Consider the following 17526-nt stretch of genomic DNA (forward strand, 5'->3'; position numbering starts at 1 on the left):
GACCAGACCCTTATAATATCTGTGATGTTAGGGACCAGACCCTTATAATATCTGTGACGTTAGGGACCAGACCCTTATAATATCTGTGACGTTAGGGACCAGACCCTTATAATATCTGTGATGTTAGGGACCAGACCCTTATAATATCTGTGATGTTAGGGACCAGACCCTTATAATATCTGTGATGTTAGGGACCAGACCCTTATAATATCTGTGATGTTAGGGACCAGACCCTTATAATATCTGTGAGGTTATAGGGCGAAAGGCTCTTTAAAACGTATGAATATATGAATGTATAGAAGTATGAAAGAATAAAAGTATGAATACATGAATGTATAGAAGTATGAAAGAATAAAAACATGAATACATGAATGTATAGAAGTATGAATGAATAAAAGTATGAATATATGAATGTATAAAAGTATGAAGGTAAGAAAGTATGAAATGCAAGAATGTATTGTATGATTATGTGATTAACTAGAACTCACTCAGCGTAGCTGACTTTTAGTATGCACACAGGTGAGCTGATTATAGAGTTAGCATGAGGATGGCACATGGCATGGATTGAACGGCTGGCATCTGAAGAAAGAAGTAAAGATGTTTTAAATATAAAGTTTTGGTGTTATGGTATCAAGGAAAAGATTTAATGTTTTGTAACAAATGATTGACGTTTTATATTCCGCGAAAAGTTTTAATAAACTCTGATTTGAAGAACTGTGTTTATGAGTAAATCCGACACGACAGTAGGGTTACCGGTAACGGGGCCTTACAGAGAAATACTTGGTTACTGACCAAAAACCAATTACAATGGGAAGGAAGTATCATAACTTGTTGGCTTGATGTGGGTTAGTTTTCAACACATGTAAAATCATATATACTCAAATACAAATATGAACATTTGCTCTTATGATAATTGTCTTTGCAATCAATTATAGACGTTGAGTAATTGTTTTTAAATAAACAATTTTATGTAAGAACATAATCTTTTATGAAGTTCAATATTTTTCCAATGATCATTATTAACTTGGGAATCAACTTCATTATTATAACCGAATGTAAATATACCAATATGGAATATTATGCTTGCTATCTTATTAGCTAAGCCATAGATCATGCAAACATGAAGTTGCGTTCTTGATAACCATTTAGACGATGCATCGATTTTCAAAACACTAAATGGTATCATGTTAGGATATGTGTATCCTTTTCTCAATTCCATAATAATTAGGGATTCACACCCTCTTTCAGTTGGTAAATATATGATTTCCCTTGAGAGCAATATTACATGTATAATTATTATGAAGAATCTTTTGGTTCCTCAATAAATTTCACATCATTGACTCGGTGTGGTCTAACCGGTCACGCCATACGATAATCATGATCCATAAACTTCAGGTTTATGATCGTATATGTATCATGCTTCTTTAGTACAAGATTGTAAATATGAGTGAACATTGTATTATCGTTTCAAATGATCATGTGATTTTCACTTTTGTATTTCAAGATTTTGTTCTCATATATGATCAATCTCTTTGCCACATATGGTGGTCGATCTCATTATTAGCATGGGCATCATTAGAATTTAATGATCGATCTCATTATTAGAATAATCACCATTACAATTTTCTCAATTATGTCCATGATTGTAATGATCAATACGTTGTCAAATTCACTTCAGGATTGGTGTAAAACCAAACCACAATTTTCTTAATTATGTCAATGATTGCAATGATCAATACGTTGTCAAATTCACTTCAGGAATGGTATAAAACTAAACCGTTTCCATGGTTTATTCATAACTTTCTCGGTCATGAATATTAAATCACTTAACACATTTCATACACTTTAATGATATGCTACTTCGTGAACATATTTGAGGTTTTAAAAATGAAAAATGGTCTTGTCCAGTTTTTCCTCGTAACTAATCTTCTCTTCATATAACAAATATTGAGAAGTAATAAATGAATGAGTCATGTAAGATTTATCATGCTAATATTATATAACCTTCAATAATGAGATTTATGAGATTTAGGAAGAAGGGCACTTTAGGTGTCATATATAAGCATACTTATACTTTTCATGATTGTAATAATAAACCACACATTTGGTTTATTTGTTATATTACAAATGCTAGCATATAGAATACAATGTAAATAAAGTATACAATACACACGAAGTTATAACATGTTACCCTATAAACAAGTTTTAAAACTTTATAAAACAAAATGTTCTTTGTTTTTATCTGTTACAAGAAAATATATAGATCACATATAAACCAATCATGGTGTAACAAATCACAAGTATATTATCTTCAAACAAATACATGTCGCTCTACTTTTAACACAAACAAATACATTAACTGCAATGACATTATTTGCAATGACAGTTAAAGTTGTATGCTAAGTTCCAAAGTTATCATAAAACGACTAATCATAAATACCCTACAGTATAAGTTATTCCAATTAATAAAAAACGACTATATATAATACAACTTATGTGACATGCCTACAAAGAACATCTCCAGTTTGCAAACATTAGATTTATCTTTAACATGCATATAACTATTTGAATAAATTGAACACAACAACAATCAAACAGTTTACATATTCTAATACATGAACGAATATCTATAATGAAACAAGTGTGTAAAATACAAAATAATGTCATATTGATTCTAATTTATGAAGTTTAACTCCCATTAGTTTGTATTAAATTACTAAGCATGTAAATTTAGTCTTTTAATAAATAAATTATATAATAACGTCAATGTAGTCAATGTCTCAAACTCAACTAGGGATGGCAACGGGGCGGTTTCGGGGCCGGGAATGCCAATCCCATACCCGCCCCGGTTTATAAAACTCATTACCAAAACCGTCTAAAAACCCGCGGGGACTAAACGGGGAATCCCCATCGGGGATTCGGGGAAAACCGCGGGTATTCGGGGAACCCGTCTAGCATAAATGGTTTTTAAACGGGCTAAATTCCCCGTGGGGATCCCCATTTAACCGTCGGGTTCACCGTTTAAAACCCGATTGTAAGAAAATGATACAAAATTACAATACAATATTAATACACAAAAAGTTCAATATCCAAACACATTACACATACAAAAGACATTATTAATACATAAAAATGTTTATTTCTCCCATCACAACGGAAATTAACTTCATGATTGATCCTTCTTACACGTCCATACCGCACCCATTCAACCATTCAAACACTTGTCACGCCGGATTGCTATGATAATCAAACATTAACATATTAATTGGAAACTATATAAGAATCAATGTTAAACCATATTAAAATGTAAACGATAAACCATATATATATGTATTACCTCAATACCATCGTCACAATCATATTCAATAGTTTGGCAATATGCCTCGGATTCTTCTGAACAAGTTGCTATATTCATATCACAAAAGTCAAAAGTTTATATAGTAGCTAAGTTAAAAATAAAAAATAAAATGTTTGTTTACCTTTGATTTCATTCAACAACCAACTTTGGGCGCACATTAACGCTTCCAATGTTTTTGGATGAAGACGGCTACGGCTACAATGGATTGGGAAAGTAGGAAAAAGGTTTTAATTTTTAAACGGGTATATTGGGAAAATAAATAATAAATAATATATTATATATAAATATAAAAATTATATTTAATTAAACGGGTTTTAAACGGGTATACGGGGCGGGTATACGGGGCGGGTACAGGCTATACCATACCCGCCCCGAACCCGATTAACTTAAACGGGGAAAACCCGAACCCGGACCCGTCCCCGATTAAGTGTCCCCGAACCCGCCCCGTTCGGGGCGGGTTTCGGTTTTCCCCATCGGGTTTGGGTTTTTTTGCCATCCCTAAACTCAACATGGTGTAAATCACGTACCGATTAAAGTGGTTGACAGTAAAGCCGGATGGACGATCATAATTTTCCAAACAAGTAAAGCATTCCAAATATCTCACCATAAAGCAATAGTGAGTTCAAACAATAAATTTGTTGCTTTCAATATCATACAAATATTTAGAAGATTTGATTATATGCTGCCTAAATTAGAGTATATCATACTCAGTTTTGTTTATAAAATATATAATAATTTGATTTAAAAATTATTTGTTCACATAATTATTAAAAAGAAATCATAACCTCTATTATTTTGCTAAAATATCTTATCCTAAAAAATAGAGATATTTGTATAAAGGATACATAAATAATTGGTAGTAAACATAAATAGGAAATAATTATTTACCGAACTAAAATTATCAATCTATAAACTTCAAACTCTATAAACATTTAACACATACTCAATTTAATATAAATTAATTTACTTTGATTTGTCGATAGAAGAACACATTTAAATTCAATTTATGTTCATCCTTTTTTGTGGATCATTAAATCGATTTTAAATAAAGAAAAGATAGAAAAATATTTATTCTGAAAGAGTTGGATCCTTTTTGTAATTTTGTCTCCGATTGCGTAGGCCATTAACAAGGTTTTAGTTTTGCAAGAGACAGTCTAATACGTAACCAATTTAGATTTTAAGTTACGATCAGAATATGTGCATATATATATTTATATGTGCAAGGTTCATAATGTGTTTTATGAAATTATGAACCAGAACTTAATATCGATGTAAACATTGTGTGTAAACAATACAGGAGATGAATAATTATTAAAATTAGATAGGTACCTAATTGATGAGCAAAACAAATCAATCTTACCTTTATCGACAACCATGAATACCAACCTTTATAACCGAGAATTGTACAGATCTCAACAGCCAGATGCTAGGGATTTGAAGGGAACACTTTCGTGTTGATAACGTGTTGTGAAACAAGCCTAATAGCTAACATATAGGAGAAGGAGTTGTAGGGACAAAAGGAGAGATTTCATTGATAGGTGTATCTTACAATGATGCATAATAAGATGTAAATAATGAGAAGATAACTTGAACAATAAGCCTAATATATATTAGGTATTGATAACCACCATAATATATATTTATAACATTAATGACATTTTTAACTAATAATAATGTTGATTGTAGTTTGTTCATAGAAAAAAATAACAAAATACAAAAGATTCCAAATTGTTTTATTAAAGTATATTTCAGTCACAAATAAAATAACATGATGTTTTAAAAAGTTTTAAAGAAAAAACTAAAAACATTGGTCACGACACTGGTTGCAATTTTCTACATTTGATACAGGGTCGCTATATCTATCGTCGCAGTATCAATCCGAATAGGTCAGGATGCGAAATCTATTGCTAATAGGTTCGTCATGTTGCAACATTGGCCGCTAATAGATCATGGTTGCAAACTAGCTGCTGATATTGTTGGTCGCAAATCGGTACGCGTTGCAAAATAAGTTGAAAAAAGTTCTTTATAATAGGTTTCGTTGCAAAATAGTGGCATATGTAGTCGCAAAGCAGTCGCCAAAATTAGGTCACAAAGTGTCCCTTTTAAATATACTCGCAAATCCATTTGATAATTTGGAGATGAGACCATTCCCATTAGCAACTCAATTCAACCCAATCTTTTAATATAAAAATAATTTCTCTCATCAATAAACACAACCCAACCTAATCTAAATTTTCACTCTCATTCACAACCCAACCTCAACCAACATTTTTATTATATAAATATAATTTATGATTATTTAAAATATATAAAAAGAATAATACTTTAAATAATAAGTTTACGAAACAATAATATTATATCGGAAAACTACTAAGAAAAAATACATATTTCTGAAAGAACCTCGTTTTTAATAAAATTTATATCGAAGTTTAGAAAAAAATAGACGGTTGTGTTTTCATATTTTGGTTTTAAAGCTAACAATGTAATTTATTAAACAAAAACCAAATTATATCTTATATTAATTGTTAATAAATAATAAAAGAAATGGATAAAAAAATATGAGCTAGTAATTTAATGAAAAATGGCATAATGAAAGTTTGCAAACTAGTTTGTTTGGGTGAACTAGTTTGGTGATAATCAATCATAAAAATTTAATATTTTATTTTCTTTATTGTCATGTGGCAACCCAACCTATTATTGGGTTGTCAATGAGAATGACCTGAAAACTTAGTCATGAAAATACTTCTGGTCACAAAAGTTATTTGTCATCAGATCTATGGCCACTATCGTGGCCGACGAAACAACATTGTTGCAAAACTCTCATTTTTACTCTCGTTCTCTAGTGTTTTTTTTTTAATATTATATTTCTTTATTTTTTAACACTCAATAATTCGATCAATATATTAGACATATATATTTTGGACAAGTTGACTAATGTTGAGTGAAATAATTTGAGTTGGGTTTAGCTGGATTACTTTGACCGTAATTTAAAAACAAAAATTTTATTTTTTGTAGTATTAGGTAAATTTTCCGTATAACTAAGTTAGAGGTTGTAAACATTTTGTATACGTTTTCAAGAACTTTTGATAATATGACTGAAAGCACCCATTTAAATTTTATTCACTTAATGAGGCACAGCTAATTTCGTTTCTATTTTAGCCATTTACATATTGTTAATAAATTAAATATAACACGAATTAATATGTTATCTTCCATAAGAGTTTGCAAGATGGTGCAAGGAAAACTTGATAGCGTTTGAGAGAAAGCCGGCTCGACTGAACAAGGTAAGGTGGTTAGTGACTAGTGAGTTTAAGCTTTGAGCTTCTTGTAGACTAGTGAGTTTAAGCTTTGAGCTTCTTGTAGATTAGCGACAAACCAAGACGTTTGGGTATGTCGGGGAGGATTGGTGGAATTTTAATTTTGTATTGTAAGATGTATAATACAAGGGGGTATGATACTCTATTCTCTTTCGTTTTTCGTTCTCCTTGGATGGCTTGGGCGTATGAGGTACCTGTCTTAGGAAGTAGTTTTTTTTTTTTTTGCTAGTTTTGAAATTTGTTATAATTAACAAAAAAATATTTTGTTGGCCACTAAAATAAATAAAAAGATCTATGATAATAAATGTCTATCATAAACAGCTTTCTAGAAAGTTGACTCGAGTGGACTTAAAAGTTGAAGGTCGTCGAGTGATCAATTATGATTTAATTAATTTGTATCGTAGGAATGATCGTGAAACTTCATATATTTATATTGAAAAATCAACACCATGTTCATGAATCATGTGCGTATATTATATATGAAATTAAATTTATGTATAGTATTATTTTAAATTTCGTACTAACAATACATCAAAAGGTATGGTTATAATTTAGCACTTTACTAATAAAATGTTTTCGAGAGGAAAGTTCAAATAAGAATAAGTAATATAACTAGAAAGCAAATTAACACCAACTCACATATCCATCTATTTCTACATCTACATTCTGCCAATAATAGGCATTTGAATCATGGTTTTCTCTCTACGAGACTACGAGGCAGGGTTTTTTACCACTAAGTCAAAGTTGGAATTGCGACATTTTTATTTTATTAATTGTGATTGTACAATTTTCTTCAATTCATTCACTTCTTATGTTTCTTTATTTATGTCCTTTTTTTTCCCATTCTATTAAATGAGCTTATCTTTTCTTATGTCTTTTCTATTCTATCAATTGTTAATGTCTAACCTTTTGTCCATTTCATGATCAACTCATTTATTTCTTAGTTACTTAGAGCAGTGTTGATCAAAATTTGTTTTTAAATCATCAAAGAAGTCGCAAATAACCAATTCGCCAACTGTGAATACATGACAAATGATCAAAACTATATATAAAGATCGTCTAAAAATTACCTCTAGTTGGACATGTAGCGCCAGAATGCATATTTGGCGACTGTCGTTAAACAATAAGTTAATTATATATAATATAAACACAAACTACAAACTCAAGTGATCAGTAGAAAACACTTTATGATATGAGTCAACACTCATTTTCATATGCATGGATGTAGTTGTGAGTTTACCCTCACCATCGTATGCATGGATGTATTGAGTCTATTGACACAATCATTTAGAAGCATAAACGTACAGTTGCTTTTAAAAACGTCACAGATTTAATTAATAAAAACGAAAGCGCAAACAAATGGTTACCAAGAACACGTGGTTGAAATACAAATGATTCTTAGTCGAATGCTTTGATCAAGTTTGTTAAATAAATAGTTTAATATCTAAATATCCAGAAACTAAGTAACCCTATAACCTATCTTATTGAAAAATAAAACCGAATTTTAAAAGAAAACAAGATAAAATAGACATGGAAATGAATTAAAATGTTAAAAAGAGATAAAAATAGTGCTCGACCCTAATCGTTCTCCTCTTGCACGTACTCGATCACAATCAAGTTCAGTGACTTTGGGTCCGTGTCGTTTGTATATTTTATAATTCCTTTTGTGTCATATGAGGCTCGAGAATAATTAATTAGTAATTTAACAAATTTTATGAGTAGTTATGACTATTTTGATAATTTTTTTAGTTAAAATGACTATTTTGATTATTTTCATTGTATTTTTAACAAGTCAATAATCGACTATATAAATATTTTTGAAGATATCTAGTGTGAACGTTTTGAACATGGAGGTGTCTAATTTTTGTTGACCAAGTTCTTTAACACTGAAGGACACCGTTTTGACATATTTTTAAAAGACAACAAGCTGGTCAATTGTATGTTGTCTTGTTAATCTATTTTATCGATTGAATGTTATTAAATTAAATATATATAAACGAAATTACCAAATATTTTTATCAAGTTACAAGATAGTATTATTTGTAAATCAAGGTTTCTCATGCATTTTACCCGAATTTACGGGTATGGGTCTCACCAAACCCAGATAGCCCTTAAATGGGCTATAATATCTCATTAAATTAAGGCAAAATGGCAAAACTCGTCATTTATGTTTACATGGTTTTTCAATTGACGTCATTTAGCAAACTTTATGTCAGAAAACATCCTTTATGCATGCTTAAAAATCATATCGCTTTTTGTCTTTTGAGCCTAACCCTGTTAAGTTTTCTCATTAAAAGTAGTCATATGCAAAGTACATGAGGGTAGTTTTGTCTTTTTACAAATTTAATAATTAAAAAATAAATAAATACTTTCTTCTTATATTTGGAAGTAATAAATAATAAATAAACTACAATCCATCATCACCACCACCAATCCTCATCTTTTTCCCCATCTTCTTCTTTCTCCGATATCCACTACCACCACATGTTGTTGCCGACCGCCACCACCCACCACCTGCCGCCACTATCACTGTCATATTTCCTCAAGCCAAAATTCACCCAAGACCTGCCGCCACCATCACCATCCCATTAATTACTCACTTCCTCATCTTCTTCGCCGCCACCGTACACCTTGGAAAAACCAAATCGGCCATCCTTGTTGTTCTTCAGCACCACACCCACCAACCTCCTCAGCCACGTCGTTTATTTTTAGATCTCCCAGCTGCTACCCATCGCCGGCGAACATCGGTACCCCCTCAACCTCTCCGTCAACCACTGAAACCCATCCACAACTTCCTCTCTAACTCACTCCACAACAACATCATAGCAAACGTTAAAATCCCCAATTTTCCACAACCAATTTCTGAATTAGGGTTTCTAAACCCAAAATCCAAGGTATTATAACAAGAAATTGTGGGATCTGGATATTTGTTTGGTCGTAGTAATTTTTTATAAAAAAGTAGAAGATGTCTTCACAAGTGTGAGAAGCTTGAAGTTAGTAAAGACTTTAAAATTCAAAGTAAAGAAGAGAGAGAGGGAGTAGACTATGGCAGTGGTCGTCCGAAAATATGGTGATCGGAGATGATGGTGTGGAGAGAGGGGATGGAGTTGCAGGTTTATAGAGAGGGATAAATTTTATCTTTAAACATTTCTATGTTGGCTCAAAGTTTAAGTTATTTACACAAATAGTACTTCAAGAGAAAGACTAAACTACCCTCATGTGCCTTGCATATGACTGGATTTAACAAGAAAACTTAACTGGGTTATGGTCAAAGGACGTAACGTGATATAATTTTTAAGCACTACTAGAAAAAATGCTTTTAACGACACGCATTGCGTGTCATTAAACGGTACATATGAAACGCAAATGCGTGTAGTTAATAGACCAGTCATAAACTGAAAATGACATGCATCTGCATGTCATGTTTCGTGACACGCCTTTATGACATGCATGTATGACACGCTTTCCTTACTCGCATTTACGACACCAATATACGACTAACATTTATGCGTGTCATCGTATAATTTTTATTTAAAAAAAATATTTTATTTTATTTTATTTTTCGCATAATTTAATAATTTTTACATTAATGACACAAATATAGAAGCAAAACTATCCATTTCATTTCATACTTAGTAAAAATATTACAAATATTCTCAAGTTAACAAAAATGTTGGCTAATAATGAATATAATACATCACTAGGGAAATTTTTTTTGCCACGTAACCCGACCATTCTTCTCGAACCGCATCAAAATTCCCCTTCGTGTATTCATCTTTGTCTCACGTGAACCTAAATATGACAATGTTAAAAAATGTGGCCGAGTCAAAATGAATTGGGTCAAAACAAATCAATATACAAACATAATCAAACATGTAAATTACACTTACATTGTTGTTACCGAGTATTTCAAATCCTTAATGAACGATCTTCTTCATGAAGTTTAAATATATAACTAGGTAGCAAACAGTCGTGTTGCAGCGGCGCATGTCAATATCGGTTAGTTTTACGGTAAGGCGTAAGCCTGCGATATTGGATAAAACCAGGCTTGGCTAAAGCCTGCAAAAGGCAACACAGTCACTTAACTTCAAAATTAGTAGCTGTAAATGCTATAGAAATGAATCTCAAACTTACAGAAAGCAAAATAAATGACAAATTAAATTTAAAAAATTACACTTGCAGTGAACTAAACGATCCTAAGAAAAGGGCAAACATCAACCACAGACTATACAACTCATGGGCAACATTAGAATTAGTTAAATTTGCATGTGAGACTGAGATTGAACTTTTTGTAAAACAAAAGTCAAACTTGGCAGATCAATGGGGAAATGTAAGCAAAAATCTAAAAGGCAATATTTTTATGTGGTTATAGTGTAGTAATTCGCAGAGTGTAAAACAAAGTGAAGAACTACATGAATTTGCCTACTTTCTATTTATTTTATATACCATTTTAAATGGTAGATCTCATGGTACTGACTAATGATCCTTGTTCATTATTTGAATTCAAGAGAAATTATATGTCTTAGCATGCATAATGAATGAGTAAAATGATGCATATTATATAAGTGAAAAGATGACAATATATTTTTGCGACCTCTAACACCTTCCAAATTATATTTTACAACTTTACACAAGCATGAATGTAATCAAATGAGCCCATCTAACTTATTTAACAAATACTATGTGACCGGGTCAAAAAATAAAAAGTAAGTGTTTATTGACTGTTATACTTGTCCTACACCTAAAGTCATTTTAAAAATCATTTTCCAGGCTTAAATGTCACAATCTTAATGCAAGCATGGAAAAAAAAACTTACATCAACACTATAATGCAAACACATAAAACTTGAACTCCTGCATATTTCTACCCCTGAAGTCATTTTAAAAATCGATGTCATTTTACAAACCATTTAACGTTCCTAAATGTCAATATATTCAAGTAAAATTTTAAAAAAGGATTACATATAACTTCAACTTCTGCATATACACACCATAAGACAAATAAGGAAAGCAAACACCATAAACATTCACCAAATTATTTCAACAAAAACCTAGTTCACTGTTGAATCCCTTAAGTCATTTACAACTGGTGTCACTTAGCAAATCAATTTATAATCCTAAATTTCACAATCTTCAAGACTTCAAGCAAATTAATAAAAAAAATGAATATAATAATATAGGTCATTTAACAAATAATTTACCGGGAATGCAAACACGTACAACTTCAATTTGTTATGCCTTGAAAGCAATCCTACCAATCTAGACTGAAAGTTAACAAAAAGAAATCACATCAGTTACACAAACAACCATTAATTTATCCTAAACCCAATACCTAAATCACAAACAGTATTACATGTTAATACACGAATACACCCAAACCAACAAACAACATAGTCCCTATACAATTGACTATCTTATCAGCATCAGTGACAGATGCATGGGACAACCTTCTTAAACAAACACTGCTCCTTGAATGTTGCATCATGTTTAAATAGAGATATCTTTAAAAAAAAACTTATTTGTTATTCTCTCCAACAATTGTTGACAAAATAACAAGCAGATGCAAAACAAAGTCTTTTGTTGCTATGATTACAATCTGCTAAGAACATAACCAACACTCCAAAGGACCAATTAATTTATATTCACTTAATCACTTATGTTATAAACCAATTTCATGACATAGATCTATAATCAGGTTCATCAATTGTTATAATGTGAGAAAACAAATAGAATGAGGTGATAGTGCAGATTATAAAAATTAAGAGAGATGAAAAAAAGGATAAATAAGAAAACTTACAATACGATAATAGAAAAACAGACACTTATGAGTGTGATTATCCTAAGCCCTAAGAGTACCATCATACAGGCAAAAATGCATCATATTTCTGGAAAACAAAATGTGATTAATACTATCAGAATGATGTCTAGGCAGTATTCGCATAAGAATTGAAACACTTCCATAGATGTCAGTCTTCCCTGCCAACTAGTCGTCATGATTAGGAATGCAAATTAGGGCTTCAAGCTATTTATAGAAGCAAACAATTAGGGCTTCAAGTTATTGATTTACTTGTGACGGATGATTAGGAGAATTCGCCGCTATGAATACTTGGGTTAGGGTTTGAAGGGGAATAGACTTATGCTGAGATTTGGGCGCCATTTTGAGAAGCATTGGGGGGTTAAGTGTATTATTTGAAGTTTTGAACAGATTCAAGATGACACACTAAGACCCAATATGACATGCATTTCTTATCATGTTTTTTTTTTTTTTAATTTATGACATTGAATTGATGACCCGCACAAATAAGTGTAATAAATCTTTTAAAATTTTAAAATTATGACATTTTCTCAATGACACACACATTTGCATGTCATAAATCATCGCGTGTCATAGTGCGCGTGTAATTAAAGGTCTTTTTTCTACTAGTGAAGCATAAAGGATGTTTTTTGTCATTAAGTTTGCCAAAGGACGTCTATTGAAAAACCGTGCAAACATAAATGACGTCTTTCGCCATTTTGTCTTAAATTAAAAATTATAATTCTATCCAATATTTGATATAAAAATTTATTAAAATAGGAATATACTAAAAATTAGTATCCGATATTTAAAAAAAATATTATTTATAAATAAGAAACAATTTTATAGTAAAAAAAATAAGCGGTCATCGGCCTCACCAAACTCAAATAGCTTCTAAACCGTTTATAACATCTCATTTATTTGGAAACTCTTTCATCATAAAATACAAAGTATATTATTAATATTTTTACAATAAATAAAATTAAAATTCAAGTAAATATATAAATTTTAGAAATAATAATGAAAATAACCCCGTAATACGAGGGATAAAAACTAGTAAAAAAATCTATGTTTCACTAAACCCCTAATTTAACACAGATGGTAACATAAAGCAATTGTATTTTGTCTTAATAATCTACTAACTAGCTTTAGAACTCGTGTTATGCACGAGAACCTTAAAAGACATACGATTACACTATAAAAATTAAATGATTAAATTAAAAAAAACTTATACTCTATAAAATCAAATAGTTTAATAAGGTTCAAATTATATTTTCTAGTGGAATATTCATACAAATACGAGGTGCATTCTCACACAATTTCTTCAGACTCACAAAAAAATATGCACCTAGTGTTGTAATTATACTTTTCAATGGAATAGTTCTTTCTAACAAAAAATGATAACATGTTTCATCATAAATGACATAAAAATAGAACATCATATATAAAATTAGCATGAATAAAACACGTTTTTGTATTAAAGATTTGAAAAGAGATGAATGAGAACTCCATAGATTCATGGATGTTGAATGAATACGTGAGAATAAAATTGCCATTTATTCATAATTTCTTCTTGTTTTTGTCTTTTTAGATCTATAAATATCGTTCTTTAATTTTTACCACGTTCATTCCCTACACTGAAAAGTGTTTAGAAATTGATTTAATATAAAAAAGATAGATATTATTTCACTAAAGATTTAGATATTTTTGTTATATTGACATAAATACATGTGTATTTTAATCTATATAATTTAAGTAATTATTAATTTGATTAAATGATAAATTGATATGTTATGATTACATTGACATAAATAAGTTTTCATTAAAAATAGGTAAATATTTTAAGTATGAAATTTTGGTTAAAAATGAATCTCCAAGTAACATGTGCCATAAATTATTTTATCATATTAGAATACTAGGATAGGATCGATATATCCGTATAATATACGGATAGTTAAAAAATGCAATAAAAAATTAAATTTAATAATAGACATAATAGCATACCTTATGTATTCATAAGATATAAATAATGGTAAATAAAATTTTATAATTTATAAATATCTAAAAACCTCATAATATAACATTTAAAGTTATATTTGTAACTTTGTTAGTAATTATATAAATGATAGTAGTATTAAATTCAAATAGCTTATTAGGTGTAAATTATAATTTTGGAAATTGTTGGGGTGGAATTCTACGTGGATAGCTTAGTTAAATGCAACGTGGATACTATGCATTGCTTTAATATAGTAGCTACATTTAGATTTTATCGATTTAATTATAAAAATAATCTTTTTAGTGACGGTACACGTTGCTTACCGTGTCACTCAAAGTAATTTAGGCTAAGTGCAGTGGAGTGACAAACCCGACGATTTTGGGTCAAAATCACTCTCCACACTATCCCCTAGGTGATTTTAGGGCACTTTTTTTGGGCGAGGGAGCGAGAAATACATGTCGCGTTCAACTTGGAAAAATAATAATATTATATTATTTTGACCGTTATCAAACGGCCGAATTAATAAAAAAATAATAAACAAAATCAATATAAATACCCAACCATTCCAACCTTTCATTTTATACAAACGCAACCTTCAAAACCCATTATCTTATTTTCACAAAAAATGGACTCGACAGATACTACCGACATTGTGGATAAATTTATTGAGAATAACAATGCGACATATAAGCTTATAGAAGACACGAAAGAGCAGGACGATGCGGTTACGAGTGCATTTAGGACCATTTTTGGCAAAAAAAAACTCATTTTTACCGGAAAACTCAACTTAAACATTACCACTGCCACTTGAACACCACTGTTGACCATCACTACCCGGACATCACCACCACCATTGACCACCAATATCTAAAAACCACCAACGATGGTTTTCATTTGAAAAAGGAGTATTCTAGTCGAAAATGTTTTTTTGGCGACCACTTCCTATGTTTCGACGACCTCAATAATTAAGGTTTTTACTAGAAAAAGGTTTCTAAAGGTCCAATCCTAGATTTCAAAGAGGTTTGTGGCGAAAAAGTTCAGTTTCCCGGTGAAAAAGAATCTTTTCAGTTGAAAACGTTTATCCGGCGACCAGAGACTAACAGAGTTACACTTCCGTTTGTCGTGGATCATTGGGACCGACAGTGACCAAAAGGTTATAGTTGAGATTATTCTAAACCAATATACTTATCATATATATTCAATTCAATAAAAACAATATAATAAATGACCATATTACCATGGTTTGATTAGATGAGATGCATGGTTTACAGTGTTAATCATTCATGCGATAAACCTTTGAAGGGTTTGCAAGTTTGAAGTGATGATGAGAGACGATTTGATTGTCATCAAAGATAAAAGACGTCGATTAAAATTAAAATAATAATATTAGGTATAAATAAACACATTATGTAATGAAAGTGTGTATAATGGTCAATGGTCCCTTCTTTAGAAATTAAATGGGAATGAAAAATATGAAATTTAAAATTAAAAAGGTAAAATGATCATATAAGATGTTTTAACTTTTTTGAAAGCATATATATTTAATATTTTAAGTGACGCATGAATATATATGATAATTTATAATTTTTGTAAGAGTATACATGAAATTAATCATAATAAATAAATAAGTGTTCCCTTGAGTTTCAAGTATTTATCAGTTACAACCACTAGTTTGATCTATTATCAAAAGTGTATGGCTTTTAACTAAATTGTTGTAGGTTTAGTCTCGATTGAAACATGGGGTATGATAGTTGGATCATTAAAAAACGTTGTTGTATTTGTTAATAGTAGATTGTAGAATTTGCCGATGTATTTAATACGTATGCAATACGAAACCTGTTGTTTATATAAAACCGTTGTATTTGTTGATATTAAGAAAGTCATATTTGATAAGATTAGACCTGTTGTAGTTGATAATAATTAGGTTGTTGTATTTGATCACATAAAGATTTTGTTTTTGCTAATAATTGTACCGTTATATATTTAGGTATTGAATCATTTCAAAAATGATTCTTAGTGCGAGAAGAGCGAGAAGAGATTCTAACCAATCATATCATTTCTTATTATTTTTGAATTATTTAAATGCATGGGAACAGTTGTAAAATGACAAATTTTTATTTTTGGTAACCCATTCAATGTAAGTTATAATTAAACCATTTTTTTAATAATTAACTTTTTTTTATTTCTTCTTTAATTGCATCAACATAATAAACAGCTGTTGACTTATTTCTTCTTTAACCAACTTTTTTTAATAACGCACAATATGTTTTTGTTTTATATTAATCCAGTTGCTTTCTTGTTCAACTTATTCTTCTTTTTTGACTTACTTTTTTGTTCTTTTATTTTGACATGTTTACTTCATAGCCAATGAAACAACATTGTAATGGTTATTTTGAGTTAATATATCTACATACACTTAGACGTTCTAAACGAATGCACAACATATTATAATGTGAATCCTTTATATCAATAAAGTGAATATACCAGATTTAAAAAAATGCAAACACCATAAACAAGTATTTAAGAGTTCAAATACCTTTATTAAATCTCATAAACAGATAAAAAATCAATCATTATATAAGATTTCTTCAGTTTATCCAAACTAAAAACAATTTACTAAATCCCATAAACAAGTTCAAACCAAATAACAATAACATTAGGTTCTCTATAGGTTATCATAACCAAACATTATGTTTCATAAAGTGGTTAAAACCAATCAACAAACTAGTCATTTTAAAGTAATCATTCATAAAAGATATTGCCACTCAGAAATCAGAACCTTCAAAATATAGGATCTTTTCTTGTTTATACTGGAATGCAGAATTTTGGCCACAATTTTTTTTCTTAAGCTGAATAGTTGTTGCTCTTGCTTTTGTTAAGTCTTCTACAAATCCACAATACCAATCCTGCACATAGCTACACAACCAACAACAGATGATTAGTGGTTATATACAAAACTCTAATATACCTACACATATAAACAACACCTACACAACCATATACCTACACATATTTACAACACCTACACTACCTTAATATACCTACACATCATGCCATCATAT

The sequence above is a fragment of the Bidens hawaiensis genome, unplaced genomic scaffold (genome assembly GCF_021521415.1).
Source record: "Bidens hawaiensis isolate Kalapana, Puna unplaced genomic scaffold, B.hawaiensis_p1.1 tig00026908_1, whole genome shotgun sequence".
Lineage (NCBI taxonomy): Eukaryota > Viridiplantae > Streptophyta > Magnoliopsida > Asterales > Asteraceae > Bidens > Bidens hawaiensis.